The following is a 21,262-nucleotide window of genomic DNA, read 5'->3' on the forward strand; positions in this document are numbered from 1 at the left end:
AGACATATTGGTTATGTGAAGGCATACAAGATGCGCAACTCCATCATCCTTGAGAAACTCCTAAAGGTGAATTCCTTCCCTTTGAGCCCTCTTCAAATATGCATATTGGATGGGCCATGCTTTCATTGCTGTCTCCTTCTTGTCTACATGCTACATATATTGGATGGAGGACCAACATTGGAGATGGAACCTATGGACCTTCAAGTTGAGGAATGCCCCGACATCGAGCATTGGTACATGAACACTTCTTTGACACATTGCACCAACACATACATATTTGTTGATTGTGTTCCCATATGTCATGCTCGATGGACATATCATACCCATAGCAAATTTGCATCTTATGCATGGATTGACTCACCTTATGATTGACTTGTTGCATCTTGTATTTCTATGTCATCCATGATATATGAGCTTGTGCATTTCCTTAGCAAATTTGTTGTGATCTTTCTTGATGGCATATTCATACATAATTATCACATTGCCTACCATCAATTGCATGATAACATAATCATATTGAGCATACATTGCCATATTCATGCTATTGATAAACCGTCTAACTATGACATCATTTTGCACCGTGGTTGCATTGATCACATCCACAATACATTTGTGTGCACAATGAATGCTTTTGCTCCCATGAATGCTTTACATGTCATTTTACATCATTTGGATAAGCATCTCATGCATTTTCATGAACAATTCCTTTGGACGACTCATGCTTATTTGATGGACACCTTCTGTGTGCTAACCATTGAATTTCCGGGTGTCGTTTGTGTTTGCTCTTCTTGCGTATACCACTCCGGCGACACCTTGGAGTACTTGGATTGCGCAATGTCTTCAACTCCGTCCAACTACAAGTCCGTCCACAACAACCGTTTCCATGGTGATGAGGATCACGATCCGAGGTCGGATCTTTCCCAGGGGGCGGAGATGATGCGGTGCATCCCACGATCATCCCCATGTACACTTCGACTACTCCCCAAGCCCCAAAAGGACATACGATAAGACCTCGACCATACGCCATGGGACACAAGGTGAACTCACTCCTCTTCGAACCGTATCTTCCCACATACAAGACATGGTTACTACCTCATGCATGGACCTTGTGTTTACTCAGGCTCATACGGGATGACCATGGAGATTCAAAGGACCAAGGCCAAGCATGGAAGAGAAGACGGAAGAAACGAGAAGAAGATGGAGCAGCTGCTGGCGTCAGCCCGGACGTCCGGACCTCCCTCCGGATCATCCGGACTCAGCCGGATCATCCGGATGCCCTCCCGGATCATCCGGGTAATCCCGCAGCCACGACACCCGAAGCCTGCTCCTCGAAGCCGGATCATCCGGACGGTCGCCCGGATCATCCGGACCCCCACGCCCGGATCATCCGGGCCACCATCCGGATCATCTGGACCCCGCCTGCGTGCGTGACTTGGCCGCAACCCGTGTACCCCTTCGCCCCTCACTTACCCCTTCGTGGCTTAGCACTATATATAGACCCCCTCCTCCTCCATTTGAGGGTTGGCAAAGTAGTAGCTCATTAGAGATAGAGCTTTGCTCATCCATATCGGATCTACTCCACGAGAGAGACCGCGGCCCCTCTACGGAGAAGATTCCCGTTGGATTCAAGACCTCCTCACGGAGAAGACCCCCATCAAGACCTCCTTACGGATAAGAACCGGTTACCGTTTGTATCGTCCGTTGTTGACTTTGGATCTTGTATCTTACCTTTGTGTTCATCGATCTAGCGCATGTGTGATCTATTCTTGTTGGTTGAGTGATTTCTCTCGTGTTCCCCTCGTGATTCCCTCGTGTTTCCCCTCGTGTTCATCGCGTTCTTCATAGGGATCCGCTCCTTTCGTGAAAGATCGGCCATCTAGGGTTTCACCCTACATCAAAAACCTTAACAATCTTTTCACAAAAATCAGAAAATATAGCAGTCATACATCTTTGAAAGGTAGCAGGTGCATTGCATAAACCAAAAGTCATACATCTATAAGCATAAGTTCCAAAAGGACAAATAAAGGTGGTTTTCTCTTGATCAGGTTGTGAAACTGGTATTTGAGAAACCCAGAATATCCATCAAGAAAGCAAAAGTGCGTGTGCTTCGATAATCTTTCCAACATTTGATCAATAAAAGGCAGACGGTAATGATCTTTTCTAGTAGCTTTATTTAATTTCTGAAATTAATTATCATTCTATAGCCAGTAAGAATTCTTTGTGGAATAAGTTCATTTTTATCATTAGAAACAACAGTGATACCTCCTTTCTTACGGACACAATGAACGGGACTTACCCATCTACTATCAGCTATGGGATAGATTATGCCTGCTTCCAGAAGCTTTAATATTTCAGTTCTTACCACTTCTTTCATCTTACGATTCAAACGTCGTTGGTGGTCAATGACAGGTTTAGCATCAGGTTCCATATTAATCATGTGCTGACAGAGAGTGGGACTGATGCCCTTTAGATCATCAAGAGTATATCCAATAGCTGCGCGGTGCTTCTTCAGAATTTCAGTAATCTTTCTTCTTCATGTTCTTAAAGGTTAGCACTCATAATAACATGATATATCTTTTTCTCATCAATATAAGCATGTTTCAAAGTGTCGGGCGATTGTTTTAGTTCAAACACATGATCACCCTTTGGTGGAGGTGGACCTCCTAGAGCTTCAATAGGCAAATTGAGTTTAAGCAGATGTCGTTGTTCAAAGAACATGTTATCTATTTCATTTCTTTCATGCATATGCATTTCATTTTCATGGTCTAGCAAATATTGTTCTAGTGGATCAGTAGGAGGCACGACAATAAAAACAAGACCAATTGTTTCATCTTTACTAGGTAATTCCTTCTTATGGGTTTGTCTATTAAACTTGGAAAAATTAAATTCGTGAGACTCATCACCAAAGCTAACACTGACAATATGTTTATGACAATGTATATATAGTAGCATTGAGAGTGTTCAAGAAAGGTCTACCAAAGCTAATGGGACAAAAGTCATCTTGTGGGGAACCAAGAACCAGAAAATCAGCAGGGTATTTTATTTTCCCACACAAGACTTCAACATCCCTAACAATCCCAAGTGGTGTGATGGTGTCTCTATTAGCAAGTTTAATAGTAACATCTATGTCTTCTATTTCAGCGGGTGCTATGTCATTCATAATTTCTTGATATAAGTTAAAAGGAATAGCACTTACGCTAGCACCCAACTCACATAAACCATGATAATAATGATCTCCTATTTTGACTGAGACAACAGGCATGCCAACAACACATCTATGTTTATCTTTTTCTTCAGGTTTGGCAATTCTCGCAGCTTCATCATAGAAGTAAATAACATGCCCATCTATATTTTCTACCAGGAGATCTTTGACAATAGCAACACTATGTTCTACTTTTATTTGTTCAGCAGGTTTGGGTGCTCAAATATTACTTTTGCGAACCACCGTTGAAACCTTAGCATGTTCCTTTATCCTAAGAGGGAAAGGTGGTTTTTCGATATAAGTAGTAGGCACGACTGGATCAACATTGTAAATACTAGTTTCCTCTTTAGCTATTACTAGTTCTTTAATTTCTTCTTTAATAGGGGGATGATATTTAAACCACTTCTCCTTACAGAGATCAACATGAGTAGCAAAAGAGTCACAAAAAGAGGCTACTATCTCATAGTCAAGTCCGTATTTAGTGCTAAACTTTTGAAATGCATCGGTATTCATAAAAGATTTAACACAATTAAACTCAAGCTTAATACCTGACTCTTTACCTTCTTTCTAAAAGATCCCACCTGAATTCAATAGTCTGCTTCATAAAAGAACCAGTACAAGAAGTATTGAGCATGGATTGATCATCACGAGAAAGCCGAGCATAAAAATTCTAAATAATAATTTCTATTGAGAGCACATGATTGGGGCATGAATATAATATTGACTTAAGCCTCCCCCAAGCTAGAGCGATAATTTCTCAATCACGAGGCCAAAAATTATATATGTAATTCCGATCACGATGAACTAGATGCACAGGATAAATTTTTGGTGAAATTCCACTGTCAATCGATTCCAGTTCCAAGATCCAATTTCATCGCATAGCCTATACCATGCCAATGCCTTTCCCTTCAAAGATAAAGGGAAAACCTTCTTCTTAGCTTCATCCCCGGATAAACCTGCAAGCTTAAATAATTCACAAATTTCATCCACATATATCTAGTGCATATCAGGATGTTCAGTTCCATTTCCTGCATAAGGATTAGCTAGCAGTTATTCTATCATACCCGAAGGAATTTCATAACCAATATTTTCAGTAGGTACAGTAGGTTGAGGGGCAACTAATTGTGTTTCCGTTCGAGGTGAAGATACCCCAAACAAACCCTTAAAGGATTGTTTTCCATAGTAACAAGTGATAATAAATTTCAGCACACTATATAAAATTTTCCTTACCGATTTCCACTTACCAAGAGTGCCGGCAACAGCGCCAGAAAAGAGCCTTGATGACCCACAAGTATAGGGGATCAATCGTTGTCATTCGATAAGTATGAGTGTCGAACCCAATGAGGAGAAGGACGAAATGTCAAGCGGTTTTCAGCAAGGGTAATGTCTGCAAGCACTGCAATTGTTGGTAATACGTAGTTTGATAACAAGATAATTTCTAACAAGAAAGTAACGGTAATGGTAAATCAAGTGCAGCAAGGTAGCCCAATCCTTTTGAGGCAAAGGACATGCCAAAACGATCTCTAATAATAAGCAAAGCGTTCTTGACGGTACACGGGAACTTCACCATATCACTTTCATCATGTTGGCTTGATTTGCGTTCGCTACTTTGATAATTTGATATGTGGGTGGATCGGTGCCTAGCTGCTGTTCGTACTTGAACAAACCTCATACTTATGATTAACCACCTCACAATAATCCGCAACTATGGGAAAAGTATTAAGATAAAATTTGACCATAGCATTAAACTTTTGGATCCAAATCAGTCTTACAAAGTAGCTCCTAAACTAGGGTTTAAGCTTCTGTCAATCTAGCAAACCATCATCTAATAACTACTCCACAATGCATTCCCTTAGGCCCTAATAAGTTGAAGTGTCATGTAGTCGACGTTCACATGACACCACTAAGGGAATCACAACATACATATCATCAAAATATCGAACACATATCAAGTTCACATGATTACTTGCAACATGATTTCTCCCGTGACTTCAAGAACAAAAGTAACTACTCACAAATGATAATCATGCTCAAGATCAGAGGGGTATTAAACAGCATAATGGATCTGAACATATAATCTTCCACTTAATAAACCATATAGTAATCAACTACAAGATGTAATCAACACTACTAGTCATCCACAAGCACCAATCTAAGGTTCCGGTACAAAGATTGAACAAAAGAGATGAACTAGAGTTTTGGAGGAGATGGTGATGTTGAAGACATGGAGATAGCCCTCCCAAAGAAGGGAGAGTTGTTGGTGATGACGATGGCGATGATTTCCCCCTCCGGGAGGGAAGTTCCCCGGCGGAATCGCTCTGCCAGAGGGCAAAAGTGCTCCTGCCCAAGTTACGCCTCGAGACCATGGCGCTTCGTCCCAAAGTCCTCTCCTTTTTTTCTATGTTAAAAGACTTATATACCAGAAGAGGGGCACCGGAGGTAGGCCGAGGAGGGTATAAACCACTAGGGCGCGCCTGGGGGGACTAGCACGCCCAGGTGGGTTGTGCCCATCTGGTTGGCCCCCTTCGGTAGTTATTTGCCCCAGTATTTTTCATACATTGCAAACTAATTCTCCGTAAATTTTCAGCTCATTTGGAGATGTGCATAATAGGTAACTCTGACGTAGCTTTTTCAGGTCCAGAATCCCAGCTGCCGGTATTTTCCCTCTTTGTGTAAACCTTGCATATCATGAGAGAAAAGGCATTAGAATTACTCCAAAAAGCATTATTATGCATAAAAACATAGTAAATAACAGTAGGTAAACATGATGCAAAATGGACGTATCAGTTATCAGCTACGGGGTTCTCAACTGCTTTTATATCAATAATATGTAAATCAAATTCTTGTAGCAAAAGAACCCACATGATTAATCTAGGTTTAGCATCTTTCTTTTCCATAAGATATTTTATAGCAGCATGATCGGTGTGAACAGTTACTTTAGAATCAACAATATAGGATCTGAACTTATGACAGGGAAACACAACTGCTAAAAATTCTTATTCAGTAGTAGCATAATTTCGTTCAGTACTATCTAGAGTTGTACTAGCATAATGGATAACATTTAATTTTTTATCAACACTTTTTCCTAGAACAACACCAACAACATATCACTAGCATCACACAAGTTCCAATCAGGTGGTTGTACTATGGGTGCAGAAGTTAAGGCTTTCTTAAGTGTTTCAAAAGCTTCTACACAATCATCATCAAAAACAAATGGAACATCCTTTTGTAAAAGATTTGTAAGAGGCCTAGAAACTTTAGAGAAGTCTTTAATAAACCTCCTATAGAAACCAGCATGACCAAGGAAACTACGAATACCTTTAATATTTTAGGGCATGGCATTTTCTCAATTGCATCAACTTTACCCTTATCCACCTCAATACCTCGTTCAGAATTTTTATGTCCCAAGACAATACCTTCATTAACCATAAAGTGGCACTTCTCCCAATTCAAGACAAGATTAGTTTGCTCACATCTCTGCAAAACTCGATTAAGGTTGCATAAGAAATCATCAAAAGAAGTTTCGTAAATAGAAAAATCATCCGTGAAAACCTCAACAATCTTTTCACAAAAGTCGGAGAATATAGCAGTCATATATGTTTGAAAGGTAGCAGGTGCATTGCATAAACGAAAAGGCATACATCTATAAGCATAAGTTCCAAAAGGGCAAGTAAAGGTGGTTTCCTCTTGATCAAGTTGTGAAATAGATATTTGAGAAAAACCATAATATCCATCAGGAAAGAAATAGTGTGTGTGTGCTTAGATAGTCTTTCTAGCATTTGATCAATAAAAGGCAGAGGGTAATGATCTTTTCTAGTTGTTTTATTTAATTTTCTAAAATCAATTACCATTCTGTTGCCAATGATAATTCTTTGTGGAATAAGTTCATTTTTATCATTAGGAACAACATTAATACCTCCCTTCTTAGGGACACAATGAACGGGACTTACGCATCTACAGTCAGCTATGGGATAGATTGTGCCTGCTTTCAGAAGCTTTAGTATTTCAGTTCTTACCACTTCTTTCATTTCAGGATTCAAGCGACGTTGGTGATCAACAACGGGTTTAGCATCAGGTTCCATATTAATCTTGTGCCGACATAGAGTGGGACTAATGCCCTTAAGATCATCAAGAGTATACCCAATAGCAGCTCATTGCTTCTTCAGAATTTTCAATAAACTTTCTTCTTCATGTTCTGAAGGTTAGGACTAATAATAAGATGATATATATTTTTCTCATCAAGATAAGCATATTTCATAGTGTCTGGCAATTGTTTTAGCTCAAACACGGGATCACCTTTAGGTGGAGGAGGACCTCCTAAAGTTTCAATAGGCTAATCGTGTTTGAGCAGAGGTCATTGTTCAAAGAAAATTCTATCTATTTCATTTCTTTCATGCATGTGCGTATCATTTTCATGGTCTAGAAAATATTGTTCTAGTGGATCAGTAGGAGGCACGACAATAGAAGCAAAACCAATTATTTCATCCTTGCTAGGTAATTCTTTCTTATGATGTTTTCTACTAAACTTAGAAAAATTAAACTCGTGAGACTCATCACCAAAACTAACACCGACAGTTTGTTTCTCACAATCTATTTTAGCATTAACGGCGTTCAAGAAAGGTCTACCAAAAATAATGGGACAAAAATTATCTTGTGGGGAACTAAGGACTAGAAAATCAGTCGGATATTTTGTTTTCCCACACAAGACTTCAACATCTCTAACAATCCCGAGTGGTGTGATGGTGTCTCTATTGGAAAGTTTAATAGAAACATCTATGTCTTCTATTTCAGCGGGTGCTATGTCATCCATAATTTCTTGATATAAGGTAAAAGGAATAGCACATACGCTAGCGCCTAAGTCACATAAACCATGATAATAATGATCTTCTATTTTGAGTGAGACAACAGGCATGCCAACAACATGTCTATGTTTATCCTTTTCATTGGGTTTGGCAGTTCTAGCAGCTTCAGCACAGAAGTACATAACATGCCCATCAATATTTTCTACCAGGAGATCTATAAGCATAGGAAAAAATAGGTTCTACTTTAATTTTTTCCTAAGGTCTAGGTGCTCTAATATTACTTTTGCGAACCATAGTTGAAACCTTAGCATGTTCCTTTATCCTAACGAGGAAAGGTGGTTTTCAATATAAGTAGTAGGCACAACTGGATCAACATTGTAAATGATAGTTTCATCTTTAGCTATTAATGGTTCTATAATTTGTTCTTTAATAGTGGGATGATACTTAAACTACTTCTCCCTTGGGAGATCAACATGAGTAGCAAATGATTCACAGAAAGAGGCTACTATCTCAGAGTCAAGTCCATATTTAGTGCTAAACTTGTGAAAAGCATCGGTATTTATAAAGGATTTAACACAATCAAACTTAAGCTTAATACCTCACTCTTTACCTTCGTCGAGTTCCCAATCTTCAGAGTTGCGTTTAATTTTTTTTAAAGATCCCACCTGAATTCGAAAGTCTTCTTCATAAAAGAACAAGTACAAGAAGTGTCAAGCATGGATCGATCATCATGAGAAAGCCGAGCATAAAAATGCTGAATAATAATTCATCTTGAGAGCTCATGATTTGGACATCAATATATCATTGAATTAAGTCTCCCCCAAGCTAGAGCGATACTTTCTCCTTCCTGAGGCCAATTCCGATCACGATGAACTAGATGCATATGATAATTTTTTTTGGTGAAATTCCACTTTCAATCGATTCCAATTCCAAGATCCAATATCACCGCATAGACTATACCATGCCAATGCTTTTCCCTTCAAAGATAAAGGGAAAACCTTCTTCTTAGCTTCATCTCCGGGTAAACCTGCAAGCTTAAATAATCCACAAATTTAATCCACATATATCAAGTGCATACCAGGATGTTCAGGTCCATCTCCTGCATAAGGATTAGCTAGCAGTTGTTCTATCATACCCGCAGGAATTTCATAGCCAATATTTTCAGTAGGTGTTGTAGGTTAAGGGGCAACTAATTGTGGTTCTGGTCGATGTGAAGATACCCCGAACAAACAACTCAAAGGATTATTCTCCATAGTAACAAGTGACAATAAATTTCAGCACATAGTAATAATTTTTCCTTACCAATTTCCACTTACCAAGAGCGCTTCACTCCCCGCCAACGGCGCCAGTAAAGTGTCTTGACAACCCACAAGTATAGGGGATCAATCGTAGTCTTTTCGATAAGTAAGAGTGTCAAACCCAACAAGGAGCAGAAGGAAATGACAAGTGTTTTTCAGCAAGGTAATTTCTGCAAGCACTAAAATTGTCGGAAACTGATAGTTTGATAGCAAGATAATTTGTAACGAGCACGTAACGGTAATGGTAAATAAAGTGCAGCAAGGTAGCCCAATCCTATTGTGGCAAAGGAAAGGCCAAAACAGTTTCTTATAATAGGCAAAGCGTTCTTGAGGGTACACAGGAATTTCATCTAGTCACTTTCATCATGTTGGTTCGATTCGTGTTCGCTACTTTGATAATTGATATGTGGATGGACCGGTACTTAGGTGCTTTTCTACTTGAAAAAACCTCCTACTTATGATTAACCCCCTCGCAAGCATCCACAACTTCGAGAAAAGTATTAAGATAAAATCTAACTATAGCATTAAAATTTTGGATCCAAATCGGTCCCTTACAAAGTAGCGCATAAACTAGGGTTTAAACTTCTGTCACTCCAGCAACCCATCATCTAATAACTACTCCACAATGCATCGCCTTAAGCCCAAATTTGGTGAAGTGCCCTGTAGTCGACGTTCACATGACACCACTAAGGGAATCACAACGTGCATATCATCAAAATATCGAACACATATCAAGTTCACATGATTACTTGCAACATGATATCTCCCGTGACCTCAAGAACAAAAGTAACTACTCACAAATGTTAATCATGCTCAAGATCAGAGGGGTATTAAATAGCATAATGGATCTGAACATATAATCTTCCACCAAATAAACCATATAGTAATCAACTACAAGATGTAATCAACACTACTAGTCATCCACAAGCACAAATCTGAGGTTCCGGTACAAAGATTGAACACAAGAGATGAACTAGGGTTTGAGAGGAGACGGTTTTGTTGATGATGTTGATGGAGATTTCCCTCCCAAAGATAGAGGGTTGTTGGTGATGACGGTGACGATGATCCCCCCCCCCCCCCCCGGAGGGAAGTTCCCCCGGCGGAGGTCAAAAGTGCTCCTGCCCAAGTTCCTCTTGAGACGGCAGCGCTCCGTCCCGAAAGTCCCCCTCTTATTTTTTTTCTAGCTCAAAATGATTTATATACCACAAGATGGGTACCGTAGTCGGGCCGAGGAGGGCACAACCCCCAGGGCGCGCCTGGGGGCCCAGGCGCACCCTGGTGTCTTGTGCTCACCAGGGTGGCCCCCTCCGGTAGTTATTTGCTCCAGTATTTTCCATATATTCGAAAACAATTCTCCGTAAATTTTCAGCTCATTTGAAGATGTGCAGAATAGGTAACTCTGACGTAGCTTTTTCAGGTCCAGAATTGCAGCTGCTGGCATTCTCCCTCTTTGTGTAAACCTTTCATATTATGACATAAAAGGCATTAGAATTACTCCATAAAGCATTATTATGCATAAAAACATGGTAACTAACAATAGGTAAACATGATGCAAAATGGACTCATCATTACTCGATTCCGACGGATAAGACCACTGTACATCCACTGATTATCTGCCATCCTCTACTTTATTGGGAGACACACAACAAAATTAAGGATTCATTTAAATTAATCACATAAATTTTTATTTTCTACCGCGTTGACGACATTGAATCCACCTACATCTCTAATAGGTAAAGATGGGTCCTAATCCCACCTGAGGATGTGTACATTGAGTATGTTCTTCATGCTCTATCCCGTTCCGAGGCAAAATTTTGGCATCACCTCCCCGTTGTTCTCTAGATACACGTCTTGGCAAATAGCCGAGAGAATGTGCTAAAAAAATAGGGAGGCGCTGCCAAAATCCTGTCTCGGAATCGGGTAGAGCATGGAGAACGTACCCAATCTACACATTTTCGGGCTGTCCATGGAAAACACTGGATAATCCGAAAGAGTTGCGGTGATAAATATGCAATTGAATGGATATTTATTGATGCAACCCTTTTGGACAGGAGACATCTAGGTTACGCGACCAAAAATAGAAGAGGAGGTTAAGGGGAATTCGTAGCTCACCCTTGGCTGTAGAGGAAGTAGTTAACCAGCGGAGGAACGATCAGGGGCCAACCTCTCCGACGTCGATTATCACTACTCAGAGATGCCACACCACAAATCAGTAAATTGCAATGTCTTAAAAATTTAGACCATCACATATCATATAGCTTTTAACAACATATCAAATTGAAAAATAGCTCCAAAAATATCTTCTCAAATTGCTTCCTTAACTATGATATTCATTTGGGGTCTTAAATTACAAAATGGCAAATAAACGGTCTTATGAATCAACATGACCTAACACTAACTTGACCAACAACCATCCATCCATCCATCTATAATTAACTTGGCCAACATCCATTCATCAACATGACCTAACATTAAATTTATGACAAACTAAGTTTCTGAAAAATTTCACCAACATTCCATCCATCCACCATCTATTATTCTAACAACATCCATGCATCCATCTATTAATACCTGTATCCATCCACCTAACAAACAGTACCAAGAAGAAGAAAAAACATGAAAAAAAGTGAAGAATGCTCACCGGGGCCAGGGTCGGAAGAGGGGCGCGGGCGCAGCGTGTGACCGGAGATGACGCCGCGGCCACGGGTGCAGCGGGAGAGTACGAGCGGCCAGAGCTGGGCTAGGAGAGGGGTGAGGGAAAGGGCCCCCCGTAGGGAGGGCGACGGTGGAGGGGGGCAGAGCAGTGGCCGGGCAAGAGGTCGGGGCCTCCAGCGGGAGGGCGTCCGGCGGAGGGGGGCCTTCAGTGGAGGGGGGCGGAGCAGCAGCCGGGGAAGAGGCTAGGGCCTCTGGTGGAGGGGTGGAGCAGCAGCCAAGGTCGAGAGGCTGAGGCGAGGCAGCGGTGTGGCCAGCTAGGGCGGCGGCGGTGTGGGGCTAGGGCGAGAGCGGGTGGAGACCGCGGCGGCGCGGGTGGATTCGGGGTCAGGGTCGGGATCGAGCGAGTTGTAGGGAACGAGTGGAGGAGAACGGTTGGAGGAGGAGTTGGAATGATAAGGTTAGGCTATGCCGACGGCACGTCTGTATGCCACGGGTACATATACGCCGACGGCAAGGGTATTTTCATTTTTTTTATCTCCTTACATTATTTTATGTTGCACTTTTTCTAACACATAAATCTTACACATGTATATTAGTTCTCACAAAAAACAAAGTGACTGCATTCTACCCGTCGTAATATATACTTTTCTGGCCGAGAGTCCCCCCCCCCCCCCCCTGCGACGGTGGCAACGACGTCCGTGAGCGGGGTCCCACTCCGGAGCCATGTGTCGGGTGCTTGCACCTGTCACCACACTTCCAGACATGTAAGAGGGCCCGGCGCAAAACCTGGCGGCATAGCTACCCCCAAGTCCCCCGTCCCGTCTAACCCTGGCATAGTTAACCAACGGATCTAGGCCTTTGACTTTCACCGGACGGGGTTTTACCGATGGAACTTTTCACCTGGTTGTGATAGGCCAGCCCATAGGTACATCCCCCAACACGGTCCGAGCCCAACCCACCGCAAGATTCCCTAGGTGTCTGCCCGACGTGGTCGTTTCCCCACTCTGTGAGATGGTGGAAGCGACGTCCGTGAGGGGGTCACACTACGGAGTTGCGTGCCTGGTGCTTGCACCTGCAACCACACTTCTAGACGTGTAAGAGGGCCCAGTGCAAGACCTGGCGGCATAGCTACCACCCCAACTCCCCCGTCCCGTCTAACCCTGGCACAGTTGATCGGCGAATCTAAGCCTTTGACTTTCACCGGACGGGGTTTGACAGATGTTCCTTTTCACCTGGTTGTGATAGGCCAGCCTATAGGTACATCCCCCAACACGGTCCGAGCCCAACCCACTGCAAGATTCCCTCGTGTCTGCCCGACGTGGTCGTTTCCCCACTCCGTGAGACGGCGGCAGCGCCGTCCGTGAGGGGGGTTACACACCGGAGCCGCGTGCCGGGTGCTTGCACCTGCAACCCCCACTTCCAGACATGTAAGAGGACCCAGCGCAAGACCTGGCGGCATAGCTACCCCCCAAGTCGCCCGTCCCGTCTAACCCTAGCACGGTTGACCAACAGATCCAGGCCTTTGACTTTCGCTTGACAGGGTTTGCCCGATGGACCTTTTCACCTGGTTGTGATAGGCCAGCCCATAGGTACACCCCCGAACACGGTCCGGGCCCCACCCACCGCAAGATTCTTCCCTCCTTCGGCCCGACGTGGCCATTTCCCCCCTCCGTGCGACGGCGACAGCGACGTCCGTGAGGGGGGTCGCACTATAAAATTTTGTCAAAATAGATGTAATTATCAATTGTTTGTGATTTTAATAAAGTATAGGGACCTATATGCAAAAGAACATGAGGTCACATTACTAACATACTAGAAAACAAATACAAACTACATATTCATAATCTATGAAAAATTCTTCACCATATCGATATATAATTTATCTATGAGTTTGTTTAGATAAGGCACATTTAAGTTAATCAAATTTTAATTTAGAAAAAAAGATAAAAATACAATTTTTTATTATGAAAAACAGATAATACAAAGCTATGCCAACAGCCTGCCATGCCCCCGCGTCGATGAGGTATGCCAACCGACACAGCTCGGTTCGATGACGCGGCACGTGCCACGGATCGATGACGTGGGTCAAGCGTATGCTGACGGCCTCCGCTAGGGCATTATGTCCATTCCCTGCAACCGCCTACGGTGCAGGATCCGTCGCGGCGCATCAGCCTCGCCGCGCTGTAGCAGGCCCATGGAGAAGGCCACCGATTGCAGGCAACACCATCCCTGTGCCTCCAGGCCACCTCCTGCTGTTGTCGCACCACTTGTCTTCTCTCTGCAAGCTCCTTGGGGAGAGGACGGTTATGTAGGAGAAAGTCACGGGGTCTGTTGTAATGGTGTAGAATGCTCGCTGGTTATAGGCGGAGGAGGCATGGGGCGGCACAACCCTAGAGGAGAGAGGACCGATATAGATAGGACTTGGTGGAGCAATTTGTTTTTTTAGAAAAGAAGGTTAAACCCCCGGCCTCTACATCAATAGATGCATGCAGTTATCTTTATTAATTATTCCACAAAGGTCTGACAAGAACATACGTCAATCCACCCGAAGCCACCACTCACACCTACAAACTCAATAATGTGGATTGCTCTCACTCCCCATATCTAAAATCGGTGTCGTCGCCGATCCATCCACATAATGTATCGGGACCAATAGCCGGTGCAGCCTACCTAAAGAGCACACCGCATGCATACATTCTAGACGCCGCCATCTTCATCGGACCACTGACCCATCTCAAGGAGAGAGATCCGCATCATCCTTGCCAGACCAGACATCCGTCGACGCCACCACGGCACCCAACGGTGCCACCGCCCTGCACTCGTCTATCCAGAGACAAAGACTCTGGAAGATCCGTCGTGCGTAGCACCTGCCAACCAGGCATGACTCAGAGTAGCACATGTCGGCCAGACATGACTTGACAGCTCCACCGAAGCTCCGTTCAAGACGAAGCCGCTCCACCTCCTGCCTCTGTGCTCCAGTGCTGCTCCATAAAAGATGCTCCCAAGAGAGAAACGGCACAGTAGTACCGCCATCGTCCGATCTGGTAGACCAAATCCTAGGTTTCCCCCAAAGCAGCATGAGTGGGTCGACAACAGTTACACGACGATGTCTTCATCAAGGTAAAGGCGCAAAACACCACCATCGTCCGCCAACGGCTCGGTTTTCACCGGCAACTATGTCTTCCCGATTCGCAACCAGAGCTAGATGACGGATCTTGAGATCTGACCATCCAACGTCAGGCCGACCACTTCTGACGGAGGAGATGGCCACCACCGCCGGCTGCACCGGCCAGATCATATCTGACCGGAGGCGCCGCCGACCAGACCACAATGGCCTCCACGCCTTCACTGCCGATCCGACGCCCAATGGCCCGTCGACCGCAGCCGCCGCCCTTCCCGGTACAGGCCCGCGCCGCGCCTACAGCTGCCGCTGCCCGAGGCAGGGCCACCACCACGCCGCCGCAGGCAACGCCGCCGTGCCGCAAAATGGACCGGCCGCCGAGCTCGCAAACGGAGAACAAGAGTTGGGTTTTTCTAGAATAAAAATTGTTGAGGGAGGATGTTAGGGCGTTTGATCGATGGGGGAACGAGGTAACCAAACAAAACAAAACTACCTACGTACTCCACTTTAATAGTAGAAAGATAATTGTATATTACTCCCTCCATCACATAGTGTCAAAAACACTCTTATATTATGAGATCGGGAGAGTAGAGCACCAACAACACTTCACGGCCTCCGGTAACACGCGTGTTGGGCTTCCGGAGTCGTTGGGACGACTGGGTCGGTCTTGGGCTTTGCACTGTCCTTGGGTGGCGCCGGCTGGGTCGGTGTTGGTCCGTGACAGTTTACCGAAAAAGGGTTGCCCCCCCCCCCCCGCTTTATATTATAAAGCAACGACCACACGATACACTTGCTGGGGCCTCAGCACAAGCAAGCCCAAAAGAAACGAAAAAGGAACTGAAGAGAAAATAAAGCCAACAACGGCGGATCAACGAAAACGATGAGGACCCGCAACCGCCGCGCCCACCGGAAAATTCCACCACGCTCCTAGCACTCCGGACCGCCGCATACCAAACAACACCTTCAAGAAGGATCGCGACGATGACGACGCTGTTGCCCGGACATGTCCTAGGGTTTCCCCCGGTACGCGAGGGGTGAGGTGGAAGGGGTATGCCCGACGCCCTTCAGGAAGGCACGACGGCGCCCACGGGCGTCACCGCGTCGGTGCCGGCCCTGCCGACAAGGATTTCTCCCGACCACCCACCAACCATGACCCCAGACGATCCATCCCGCGCCACCAAACACACCGCCCACCAACTTGCGCCACCACGGTCGAGCAGTCTCCATCGCTGTCTCACCATGGCAAACGAAACGGGACCGACGGAAACAAGACGACGCAACCAGGAACTAGGAGCGGCAACATCAGCAGCCTCGCGGGAGGGGACATCCTCCACCGCCCCCGGCGGGATCCGGCCGGACGCAGCACAGGGGCAAACCGGGCCACCCCCGGCCCAGCCGAGCCCGAAACGGGCTCGCGAAGCCCCCGTCGCCGCGCTGCAGAAGGCGAGCCACTGTCGCCACCACCCCCAGCACGAGTCACGCCCCCGACCCGCCGGAGACGCCGCAAGCAGACCGGGCCAGGCCCGCCCATACCCAGATCGAGCCCAAAAGGGCCCAGATCTGGGCCAGGGAGGCCCGCCGCGAGCCACCGCGCCGCCCAGGGAGCCGCGCCGCCGCCGGATCCATTGTCGCCGAGGAGCACCCCCGTCGGCCGCCGTCCGCCCGAGCCGAGGCGCCATGCGGGGGGAAAGGCCGGGGCCGCCGCCGCCGGCACCACGCGGGCAAGGCCCGGTGGCCCAGGCCGACGGCGGCGGAAGGGAAGGAGGGGGAGGGGAGGGCTGGGAGGGGCGACGAGAGCCCCCGGTCGCCCCGCTCGGGGAGGCGACGCGGGGGAGGAGGAGAGGTGTTTTCGGAGGGAGTCGTCCGTGACAGTTTCGCGCTGAGGGTTGTCCTTGTTTGTTTTGCGTACGACTGTATGGGGTTTATCCGAGTAGGAGTATTGTTACGTGGGAGATCCTAGCTGCGTGATCCTTTTTGGTCTGGAAAAAGGACGCGGGCGAGGAAGAAATTGACACGGCCGGCACCGTTTAATACTAGCTCAGGCTGCTTGTTAATTACAGACGCTTTAACCAGCTAACGAGTCTACAAATATGACTCAAATATATTAAGATGAAAGTAGTAATATTGTACTGCTCGCTTGCAGGGCAAAGTGATCAGGACCAAGAGTGTGGAGTACATGCCATTCTTCCTGTCTCTGGTGAACTTCCTCAACGGTTGCTGCTGGACAGGCTATGCGCTCATCAAGTTTGACATCTACATCACGGTATGTACATACACATACACATCAGAAAAAGAAGTCGCAAACCCAGCCAGACCTACAATCAAGAATTGCTTAGCGTGGATCTTTCTAACTGTTATGTCCTCTTTAAATTCTTTGCAGATCCCCAATGGCCTCGGTACAATCTTCGGCCTCATTCAGCTGATCCTCTACTTTTACTACCACAGATCAACCCTCAAGAAGGGCAAGAACGTCGAACTGCCCACTGTCCTCACAAAAAACGCCATTACCAGCGGCAACGTCTCCGTCACCGTTGAGAAATAAGCTGGCTTCGTTTTTAGCCCTAACGAATTTGTGTAGTTAATACCGGATGATACTTCAACAAGTGCGATGTTAATTAGTACTTTTTTGTTAGCTAGTAGAGTCTGAGTTTGCCTTTAATTTCGTGAACCATTGTCCTCTGCCCGAGACTACTAGTTCAAATTAAAAGTGTATATAAATACCAATGCAGTTGAGTTATCCCAGATATATTATGACACCATGTACGCTTGCCTGGTTTCAATCTGACGTGGTGATATGTTGGATTTATTAATTGCAGCTTCTGATGGCTTTGTGTTAAGTTAAATTAATTCATATCCGTAGTCTTTTTGTATTGTCTTTTGGGCAAGGTCCTCTTTTTGTTCGAATAAAAACACCCAAAGGGCATCTCGTTGGTTATGCAACTTGAACCTGGTCTGGACGAAAAGGAGACACACACGGACTTAACTTAATTACCGGTTTGGTTTGATGCGTCCTGCTGTTTTCTCGTGACGTTGCCTTGTTGCCACATCGAGAGGCAACGAGCAGCTCTGCAGCTTGGCAAATAGGATGCTTTTGAATCCCGCTAAACATATTTGCTGAATCTTGTAACATGTTAATTGTTTTCTATATTTTTATCTCAAAATAGTGTGTTGATCGGTGTGTACTATATAGACACAGACTTTTTCATCCAAAAAAAGATTAATGTTCAAATTAGGTGCTGGTGAGGTTCAAACTGGAGCCGCTTAGCCCACCAACTTGTGGTGCTAACTAGTAAGAATCCAGTCCTATCTCACACATTTCCATTAAGGGGAATAAAAAGACCCTTTGCAACAACAAGACCATCGAACTTGAAGCAACATCGAAACAAGCAGCACAAGCTAGTTAAACAGCAGCCGAACCCAGCAAAGACCGACAACAAACCAAAATATGCTAGCACCCCTGCCACTTGCAAAAGCACCTCACAACTGGTCAACTAGTAAGAATGGAAATTCGAATGCATGTTTGCATGTTGAGGTGGTTTTTTTTTCCTGTTTGTGCTGTGGAGGGCGCAGTCGCAGCAGCGGAGCCCACGGTAAGCCCCTGGATCCCGATGTGCTCCGTAGATGGCAAGGCACCATGGACCTAGAGCGGAGTGTCGAGGGAATAAATACTTTGCATAAATCCCAGGGCCGTACCTTTAAAATCTTAGGCCCTGCGCGAAATCAGCTCTATATGTAACAAACATAAATTAAATATTTTGTATTAACTATTGCGTTACGACAGGTTTTTTCAGAGAAGTCATATTTTACCATCACAAAAGTATTTACATCTTGCCAAAAATAAAATAATAATAAAATACCAGAAAGAACAAAAAATATACTAGTCGGGGTGAAAGGTTGGAGACCATGACGCTGCAGTGCATGGGCCAAATCGCTCTACTAAGCAATATGCAGTGAAAATGAGACTAATACTTAAAAGTCCACTTAGTAGTACCTAAAAATGCCAAAATCACTAGTTGAGCAGTACTCATTGAAAAGTTCACTCTAACTTTCCCAGGTTGTGACCAGTGGCGTGCTGCAGTGCGCCACTTGTCAAAACTTGTGAGTTTTCTTTTTTTCGTAGATCCATTTATTAAGCTGGTCGTAACGGGAGTATCATATACTAGTATCATGCATATGATATTAGTGTATGATACTACCTCCCTAATGCATAGTATCATACATTAGTATCATGTAGTACTATATTTATTACCATGCATTACACATACTAGCATAACATCTGTTATGATACGGTATCATGATATGATACTCAACCCTCTCTTTCTTCATTTAATTTTATACCACCTCATCCAAATTGCCTAGTTGGCATGCATGATACTAGCTATGATACTCCATTACGACCAGTCTTAGAAACATTTTGTCTCTTAAACCGTGCGTCCAAATCTCGAACGGCTTTCACCGTTGGATTTCTCGCGTCGAGATCTTCAAAACTAGATCCCATATTGATAGGTTTAGACGAACTTTTTTTCACGGGAAAAACCGGATGAAAAAACCGAACTAGAAGCACGGGTTTTTTCCCTTTTCGAAAGAGGCACGCACATGCCTCTCATGAAATCACAACCGTGCCTCTCGTGGAAGCAAAACCGTGGCTCTCGCAGAAGGAAAAATACGAAGAAAAAACACGTTTTTTTCGTTTCCAAGGAGGCACGGCCATGCTTCTCGCGAAAGGACAACTATGCCTCTTGCGGAAGCAAAACCGTGACTCTCGTGAAAGAAAAAAAACAGAAAACGCATTTTTTTTCGTTTCCGAGAGGCACGGCCGTGACTCTCACGAAAGCACAACCGTGCCTCTCGCGAAAGCAAAAGCGTGATTCTCCTGAAAGGAAACAAACAGAAAACGTATGTTTTTCCATTTTCGAGAGGCACGGCCGTGACTCTCGCGAAAGCACAACTGTGCCTCTCGCGGAAGCAAAACCGTGACTCTCGCGAAAGAAAAAAAAAACGCATTTTTCGCGCAAAAAATATCGTTTTTTTATCCAAAAGCTAAAGAAGACCGGTGAAGAACCGAAACGTCGAAACAAACCCGAAAAAATTGTTTAAATAGCCTAAAATGCGTGCAAAAAAATCGGAGGGAGCGCCCAGAGCGCGACAGGTGGCGAACGGCTGAGAGCGCCAAAATAAGAGATTACTACGATGTTTTAGATAGTACCTTAAAAAATTGTACCCAAAAAAATTGGGAGCCAATTTAGTAATCCTCCGATGTTTTTAAGTTGTACAAAGTTTTACGGTGTTCTCCAACTGCAGCACCAACCCAAGGCGCCTTAGGGTGTGCGGTGGATCCAGTCTAGCCAAGCAGCCAGGATCCTAGAGCATATGCGTTGGCTGCGAGGTGAAGCAGCCATGGCAACATTCTGGTGCAGCAGCGCTGGCACCAAGCACATCAGCATTGGTGATGAGGTGCGGCTCCCTGCTAGCTTCTCGAATCAGGCAGTTGGATCGGCTCCTCGGCTGGAATGCGATCTAGAGGAACATCCTTCCTGCATCTGCGGCGGGCGCGCTCAGGTCGGGCATACTGCTCCGGACAGAAGGCATGATCTGGTGGTTGTGCGGCTGCTGCCCTAGCGGCGGATGTGTTCCACGTGGGCGCGAGTTCGCGATGGTGATTTGCTTTTGTGTTCCACCTCCGGCCATGTGGACACCTGGGCCGAGTCGGCAGGGCTCTTCTCGGGATGTGGAAGTCGTTGGTTGTCTTTTGCGCCGGCAGTGTTGGCCCTTGTGGTGACCACTTCGGCCTGCGGCAGCCGCCTCAAGGCGCTTTGCGATGCCTAGTGAAAGGTCTTCGTGAGAGCTCCACTCTCTAGATCTGATGGTTGACTATGATAGTTAGATGTAAACATGGATTAAGGCTTGGCGTAAAGGCATGGTTTTACAGCGGCGCTGGTCACACCTCGCACGTAGCTGCTGAGATCGTGAAAATGTGGTGGTGACAACACATAAGTGACATTGATGGTGGTGCCATCCGAGCACCTGGTCTCGAGCTCCGGGGTGAAAGTCTAGGTGTGACCTGAGTTGGTTATACCTAGAAATGGTAACGTTTTCCCATTGTTGTCTTGTTCAAGGTATTGCTCGGATATGCTTGAACTGATTTTTCAGGGTGAAAACCAAGATTCTGGTCTAGAATGGTTAG

At 45.2% G+C, this 21,262-nt stretch overlaps 1 non-coding gene across 1 annotated transcript; it reads right to left on the reverse strand.

Annotated features, from left to right (window-relative positions):
- Positions 1-10,145: 10,145 nt before the first annotated feature.
- Positions 10,146-12,424, reverse strand: LOC109780976 (uncharacterized). Its single transcript, XR_012201622.1, has 3 exons — positions 11,944-12,424; positions 11,415-11,486; positions 10,146-10,762 (listed from the first exon to the last, which is right to left on the reverse strand). It is a non-coding gene; the product is annotated as an uncharacterized protein (transcript).
- Between the last annotated feature and the right edge of the window lie 8,838 nt (positions 12,425-21,262).

Source organism: Aegilops tauschii, chromosome 2 (assembly GCF_002575655.3).
Source record: "Aegilops tauschii subsp. strangulata cultivar AL8/78 chromosome 2, Aet v6.0, whole genome shotgun sequence".
NCBI classification, from domain to species: domain Eukaryota; kingdom Viridiplantae; phylum Streptophyta; class Magnoliopsida; order Poales; family Poaceae; genus Aegilops; species Aegilops tauschii.